Source organism: Dipodomys ordii, unplaced genomic scaffold (assembly GCF_000151885.1).
Source record: "Dipodomys ordii isolate 6190 unplaced genomic scaffold, Dord_2.0 Scaffold19, whole genome shotgun sequence".
NCBI classification, from domain to species: Eukaryota; Metazoa; Chordata; class Mammalia; order Rodentia; family Heteromyidae; genus Dipodomys; species Dipodomys ordii.
Window position 1 is genome coordinate 15,971,793 of NW_012267235.1, and position 8,203 is coordinate 15,979,995.

Consider the following 8,203-nt stretch of genomic DNA (forward strand, 5'->3'; position numbering starts at 1 on the left):
CTTTCTTTCTTCCTTTCTTGTGCCAGTAATGGGGCTTGAACTCAGGGCCTGGGTGTTGTCCTTACCTTTTTCCTCTTGAGACCAGCACTCTACCACTTGACCCATGGCTTTTTTGTGTTAAGAGTCTCATGGAATTTTTTCCCCAGCTGGCTTTGAATCATAATCCACAGGTTTCAGCCTCCTGAGATCTAGGTGTTGGTTTCTTAAGGAATCATAGATGCTTGAAAAAGCTACTATTTTTTTCTTTCCTTGACATTTGTAGAGACTGATAATAAGCTTTTTAGTCTATGGTTTAGGGATTTCTTTTTCTTCTTTAATGAAAATCTGTACAGGACTGTCCCTTCTCAGGCCTTAAGGTACTTTTCTCCTTGCCTGGTACTTTTTCCGAGATTACTACCTACTTTGAAATTCATGTTTGAGCCTGGCACTGGTGGTTCATGCCTATATAATCCTAGATACCAGAAGGCTAATATCTGAGGATCACTGTTTGAAGCCAGCTTGGGCAGGAAAGGCCATGAGATTCTTATTGCCAATAAAACTATTCAGAAATGCCTGAAGTGGCACTGTTGCTCAAGTGGTAGAGTGTTCTCTTTGAACTAAAGAAGCTCTCGGATAGTGTCCAGGCCCTGAGTTCAAGCCCCAGGACTGGCAAAAAAAGAAAAGAAAAATTCATTTTTTGAGTCATTATATCTGGTCACTACATTGCAATGTAATTCTGAACTACAAGGTTTAAATATATTAAAACTGCCTGCCTGCCTGCCTGCCTCCCTGCCTCCCTCCCTCCCTTCCTTCCTTCTTTTGTCAACTGTGGGGCTTGAGCTCTGGGCCTGGGCACTGTCCCTCAGCTCTTAAGCTCAAGGCTAGTGCTCTACCACTTGAACCACAGCACCACTTCCAGTTTTCTGGTGGTTTATTGAAGATAAGAGTCTTATGGCCGGGCACCGGTGGTTCATGCCTGTAATCCTAGCTACTCAGGAGGCTGAGATCTGAGGATCACGGTTCAAAGCCAGCCTGGGCAGAAAAGTCACTGAAACTCTTATCTCAAAATTAACCACTAGAAAACTGGAAGTGGTGCTGTGGCTCAAGCGGTAGAGTGCTCGCCTTGAGCTGAAGAGCACAGGGATAGCGCCCAAGCCCAGAGTTCAAGCCCCACGACCCACCAAAAAAAAAAAAAAGAATCTCATGGACTTTTCTGCCCGGGCTGGCTTTGAACCGAGATTCTCAGATCTCAGCCTCCTGAGTAGCTAGTATTACAGGCCTGAGCTACCAGCGTCGGCTAAGGATGTAATTTTGATTCTTTTTTGTGGTGGTGTTGTTAGTCATGGGGCTTAAGCTCTAGGCCTGGGTACTATCCCTCAGCTCTTTAGCTCAAGGCTACCACTTGAGCCACAGCACCACTTCCAACTAATTCTTATGCTCTTGTCTCCTAGTTTGAGTTTAGATTTTCTTTTGTTATTTAGTGGAATAATAATAAAATAGAGAAACAGTCTGCTTTTATTCTTGAATCATTCCTTTAAAGAAAACAAAGCTATTAGCACTTTTGATTGGCTAGTTCACTCAGGTCACCTTTTATTCATTGGTGTTTTACAAACAATTCATGCTCACCAAAGAAAAATTAAAGAGTAAGATGACAAGTTACATATAGACTACTACCTATACTCAGTCATAACTAACATTTTCTCATCTCCCCCGCTCTGCCCCCCTCCCCCCCCCCCCCCCCCCCCCCCCCCCCCCCCCCCCCCTCCCCCAGGCCTAGGGCTTGAATTCAGGCCTGGGCTCTGTCCCTGAGCCTCTGTGCTCAAGGCTATTGCTCTACCACTTGAGCCATACCGCTCAAGATGAGAGTCTCTTGGACTTTCCTGCCCAGGCTGGCTTTGAACTTCGATCCTCAGATCTCAGCCTCCTTGAGTAGCTAGGATTACAGGTGTGAGCCACTGACACCCAGTTGTACACTTATTTTTAATCTCCTTTCTGGGCCTAAACTTCCTTTTTCTTTCTCTTTATAGTCATACTGCTTTTTTCCGTTTTACTTGTCTGTCTGTCATCGGTGCTTTTCATGTATAGCCTAATGTCAGTTTTATTTATTTATTTATTTTTTTTGTCGGTCGTGGGGCTTGAACTCTGGGCTTGGGCGCTGTCTCTCAGCTCTTCAGCTCAAGGTGAGCGCTCTACCACTTGAGCAATAGCGCCACTTCCTAATGTCAGTTTTATAGATATGTGCCATTCTTGTTTTGTCACTGTAATTTACCCTTTATCTGTAATCTCCCTCATGTGTTCTTCGATAAATTATGCTCACCTAAATTTTGCCTGTTCTTTCCTTGGGGAGCCACTTTGCATATTATAGAGTTTCTGTATTTAGTGACTTTTCTTTTTTTAGTCTAACAATCTAATTTGAGGTTTTAGGGCTGGTTATTTTCCCTCTGGATTTTCCTGAATAAGGCTTGAGTTTTGAGCCCTTTCTCATTGGTTGGATATAAGTTTAGCAGTGTTTTTTTTTTTTTTGCTGGTCCTGGGGCTTGAACTTGGCCTAGGCATTGTTTCTGAGCCTCTTTGTGCTCAAGGCTAGTGCTCTACTCTCAGTTCACAGTGCCTCTTGTAGTTTTCCTGGGTAGTTTATTAGAGATAAGAGTCTCTTGAACTTTCCTGCCCATGCCGGCTTTAAACCAAGATCCTCAGACCTTAGCCTCCTCCTAAGTAACTAGGATTACAGGTGTGAGCCCTTTTTTTGTTTTGTTTTGTTTTGATAGGGGATTGAATCCAGGACTTTGTACTTGCTTTGCCACTGAGCTACATCCCAGCTGTAGCAGCCATTTTTTTGTTGCTTTATTTTATTTTGCATAGTGATTGTCAGCAACGTGTGGAGCTTCTATTGTAGTCTTCCATGGAGTGATTTTGTTTTTTGTTTTGTTGGTTGTGGGGCTTAAACTGGGCCTGGCACTGTCCCTGAGCTCTTCAGCTCAAGGCAAGCATTCTATCACTTGAGCCACAGTGCCACTTCCAGTTTTCTGGTGGTTAATTGGATATAAGTCTCACAGACTTTCCTCCCTGGGCTGGCTTTGACCCATGACCCTTAGATCTCAGCCTCCAGAGCAGCTAGGATTACAGGCTTGAGCTACTGGCACCTAGTTAGATTGATTTTTTTTTTTTTTGGTCAGTCGTGGAGCTTGAACTCTGGGCCTGAGCATGTCCCTCAGCTCTTCAGCTCAAGGCTAGCACTCTACCATTTGAGCTACCATGCCACTTCCATTTTTTTTAAACTTTAAATACAATGGTTTATTTAAAGCATATAACTTTATTAATGAAATGTTAGACAAAATCAGTGCTACATAAATCTACAAATTGAATGTTATTTTCATTCACAGTTATCGTGGTTTTGATAGCTTAACTGAATAAAAGTTTATATTTACATTTTTGTTCGATGATCTAGCAGGGTTGTTTAAAATAGCTATATTTCAAGCTGTCTGTACATTACAACAGAGGGACCAGTATATCTAAATTATTTTAAATATTTAAAAGTGTCAGCTTTAAGACAACCATAATTTTGAACAGCAAACAGCATAAAACATAACTTTCACTTGAACCCAAATCTCAAACTTTTGAGCAATGTATTTTTCCAAGTAATAGCTATTTATTATTAAAGTCATAATCCTTTGGCATCTTCCTTTTTATTTTATTTTTGTGTTGATACTTAGGCATGAACTTAGGGCTTTGGCACTGTCCTTAATTTTTCCACTTAAGGCTAGCACTTGAGTCATAGCTCTACTTCCAGCTTTTTGATGGTTAGTTGAAAATAAGAATCTCATGGACTTTCCTGCTTGAGGTGGCTTCAATTTTTTCTTTCTTTCTTTCTTTTTTTGCCAGTCCTAGGGCTGAACTAAGGGCTTGGGCACTGTCCCTGAGTTTGTTTTGCTCAGAGCTAACACTCTACTACTTGAGCATAGCACCACTTCTAGTTTTTCTGTTTATGTGTTCCTGAGGAATTGAACCCAAGGCTTCATGCATTGTAGGTAAGCACTCTACCACTAAGCCACATTCTCAGCCCTTTTTTTAAAAAAATTATTAATTTATATTTATTTATAGCCACTACTAGGGCTTGAACTTAAGACCTTGAGTTTCCTGGGCTTGCATGTTCATCTGGCGCTCCTCCACTTGAGCCACATGGCCAGTCTGGCTTTATTGGTAGCCTTTTATGATTTTTGAAAGGGCTAGCCTAGACAGTGAGCCTCTAGGAGGCTATAGATAGGACCAGATAGGACTACATGTTGGTTGAGGTGGAGAGTTTTGCTAACTTTTTGCCCAGACTGGCCTCCCAATTCAGTCTTCCCAATCTCTGCCTCCCCAGTGTGATCCAGCAATCTCAGTGATGCACGTATATCCAGAGGAAAGAAATCAATATACTGAAGAAACATCTGCATGGCTGTGTTCACAATTGCCAAGATATGGAATTAAGCAGTGTCTGATAACAGTTAGCGATTTGATGAATGGGTAAAGAGAATGTGATGCATGTATATGCTGGAATACTATAAAAGAATGAAATCCTGTCATTTGTGACAACATGGACAACATTCAGTGAAGTGAACCAGGGACAAAAAGACAAGCACTGCATGATTATACTAGTGGAGTCTAGAAAAGGTGAACTCATAGGGGTAAAGAATCAAATGCTGACTACCAGAGGCTGGAGAGAGAGGGATGGGGGAAGGTTGATCAAACAGTACCAAGTTACAGTTAGGAGTAAGAAACTCTCCTTATGGTATTGCACAATATAGTGATTGTAGATAACAGTTTTTTGTTTTGTTTTGTTTTTTGGGGGGTTCCGGTCGTGGGGCCTGAACTCTGGGCCTGGGTGCTGTCCTCAGCTCTTCAGCTCAAGGCTAGCGCTCTACCACTTGAGCCACAGAGCCTCTTCCAGCTTTTTTCTTTTTGCATATGTGGTGCTGAGGAATCGAACCCAGGGCCTCATGCATACAAGGCAAGCGCTCTACCACTGAGCCACCTTCCCAACCCCCTAGATAACAGTTTTTTGTGTGTGGGTTTTTTTGTTTTTTTTTTTTTTTGTCGGTTGTGGGGCTTGAACACTGGGCCTGTGTACTGTCCCTAAGCTCTTCAGCTCAAGGCTAGCACTCTACCACTTGAGCCATAGTGCCACTTCCGGTCTTTCCTGTTTATATGGTGCTGAGGAATTGAACCCAGGGCCTCATGCATGTGTGAGGCAAACACTCTACCACTGAGCCACTTTCCCAGCCCTAGATAACAGTTTTATACTCTGTATTTCAAAAAATTAAAAGAAAGAGAATGTGCTTGCCATGAAGAAATGATAGATTTTTGAGGAAATAAATATGTTTAATCTGATTTAAATTTATATTTGGGTAGGAATGTGGCCTAGTGGATTACAAAATGTTTCATTTGTTAAAAAAAATTTTTAAGCTGGGTGCTGGTGGTTCACACCTTTAATCTTAGCTACTCAGGAGACAGATCTGAGGATCGAAGTTTAAAGCCAGACCTGGCAGGCAAGTCCCGGAGACTCTTATCTCCTATAAGCCATCAGAAAAACCGGAAGTGCTGTGGTTCAACTGGTAGAGCACTCCCCTTGAGCTGAAGAGCCGAGGGACAGTGCCCAGGCCCAGAGTTCAAGACCCATGACAGACAACAACAAAAAAAATCATCTGTGTGATTTCTGTTATTTCCATCCATACATAGCATTTTGTTTGACTCCACCTCCCAAATGCTCTCCCTTGCCTTCCCTTCTTTCCTACCCTATCCTCACCCTCATCACTTCTCTTCCTTGTTAGTCCCTGCCTGAGGCCTTTTAAGGAATTAAACATAAAATAAAGTAGTTGATAAACAGATATTTAAAAATTCTTACTGACAGGTTGGAAATATGGCTTAGTGGTAGAGTGCTTGCTTAGCATACTTGAAACCTTGGGTACCATTCCTCAGTACCACATAAACAGAAAAGGCCAGAAGTGGTGCGTGGCTCAAGTGGTAGAGTGCTAGCCTTGTGCAAAAAGCTCAGGGACTGTGCACAGCCCTGAGTTCAAACTTCAGGACTAGCAAAAAGACAAATTCTTACTGACATTTGTGTATTTTACAATTAAAAATGTTAAATGATAAGCTAGGTATCAGTGGCTCATGCCTATAATCCTAGCTACTCAAGAGGCTGAGATCTGAGGGTTCACAGCCAGCCTGGGCAAGAAAATCTGCGAGACTCTTACCTCCACTTAACCACCAGAAAACCGTAGTGGTGTTGTGGCTCAAGTGGTAGAACTCTAGCCTTGAGCTGAAGAGCTGAGGGATAGGACCCAGGCCCAGAGTTCAAGCCTCATGATTGAGCCCCCCCCCTCAAAAAAAGGTTAAATTATATAACATACATAAAGTATTTCATGAAAACTTTACACAAACTTGGTAAGGCTAAGATTTCTTTTGACTATAACTGTCAACCTCTGTCCTTCTCTAGAAGTAACAACTATTACCAGTATAGTATGAATTCAGCCAGGATATTTTCTACCTACTTCTGTACACAAATACTCTTAGTGTGTGATACTGGTTTATGTTTTTGTATTGCTTTTTTTTGTGCTGGTGTTGGGGCTTGAACACTTGGCCTTGGTGTGCTGGTCCTGAACTTGTGTGCTCACTGTAATAACCCCCCTTAAATTATATAGATAAATCATGATTCATTTAATAGGGATAAGCCAAAGTTATTACTCTCATAGCCACTGGATTATTAGAAATAGTGCTAATAAACACCTTTATATGAGTCACTTAGTGAATCCACATGTATATATTTAGGATAGATGCTGAGGAATAGAATTCATAGGTACTTATGGTGTGACTATATTCTGGTTTGCCCTGCAGAGCTGCTCTTTTATTTCCACTTGCATGGGGAGAAACTTCCATATATACAACAGTGCTTCATGCTAAAAGACATAGTAAAATCTGCTCACTGGAAGCTGGTATCATCTTTTGGTGATACTGGGGTTTGAACTGAGGGCTTGCTAGGCTGGTACTTTGCCACTTGAGCCATAACTCAGCCTTTTGTTTTAATGTAAATTTTCCTGATTAATAGGGAAGTTAACTCATCTCTGTATGTTTATTGGCTATTTGTATTTCCTTTTGTATAAATTGCTTGCCTATGTCCTTTGACTGTTTTTATTTTGGATCATCATCTTACTGATTCGTAGGATGTTTTGTTTTATGCTGTATGGTTTCTTTCTTCAAGTTTTGTGCTTTGATATATCCAGAGACAGCGTTTTGTCTTTCAGGATTGCGGCTACTATTGCATATTGCTTTTTTGTTGTTGTTGGTCATGGGGCTTGAACTCTGGGCCTAGGAGATCTCCCTGTGCTCTTCAGCTCAGGGCTAGCACTCTACTACTTGAGCTACAGCACCATTTCTAGCTTTTTCTATTTATGTGGTGCTGAGGAATCAAACCTAGGGCCTCATGCATGCAAGGCAAGTACTCTACCACTGAGCCACCTTCCCAGCCCTGCTTTTTTTTGGGGGGGGGGGTTGTGGGGATTGAACTCTGGGCCTGGGCACTGTCCCTGAGCTCTTCAGCTCAAGGCTAGCACTCTACCACTTGAACCACAGCACCACTTCCAGTCTTCTGGTGATTAATTGTAGTAGATAAGAGTCTTACAGATTTTCTTGCCTGGGCTGACTTTGAACCACGAACCTTAGGTCTCAGCCTCCTGAGTAGCCAGTGCCCAGCTAAAATTTTTAAATACATGTCAAAAGCAATGTGCAGCCAGACACTGGTGACTCATTCCTGTAATCGTAACTACTCAGGAGGCTGAGATCTGAGGATCACAGTTCAAAGCCTGGGCAGGAAAGTCCATGAGACTCTTATCTCCAGTAAACCACCAGAAAACTGGAAGTAGTGTTGTGGCTCAAGTGGTAGAGTGCTTGCCTTGAGCTGAAGAGCTCAGGGACAGCACTCAGGTCCAGAGTTCAAGCCCCATGACTAACCAAAATAAAAAAAAAATGGAGATAAGAGGGGGCTGGGAAAGTGGCTCAATGGTAGAGTGCTTGCTTTGCATGCATGAGGCCCTGGGTTCGATTCCACAGCACCACATAAGTGGAAAAAGAGAATTGGTGCTATGGCTCAAGTGGTAGAGCGCTAGCCTTGAGCTGAAGGGCTGCCCAGGCCCAGAGTTCAGGCCCCACGACAGACAGACACACAGACATACACACAGACACACAGACA

The 8,203-nt window shown here is 42.5% G+C and overlaps 1 protein-coding gene across 1 annotated transcript in view; it reads left to right on the forward strand.

The window, feature by feature from the left end:
- The window catches only part of LOC105983500 (chromosome unknown open reading frame, human C17orf85), a 52,228-nt gene that overhangs the window by 17,425 nt on the left and 26,600 nt on the right, over positions 1–8,203 (forward strand). The window lies entirely within an intron of this gene.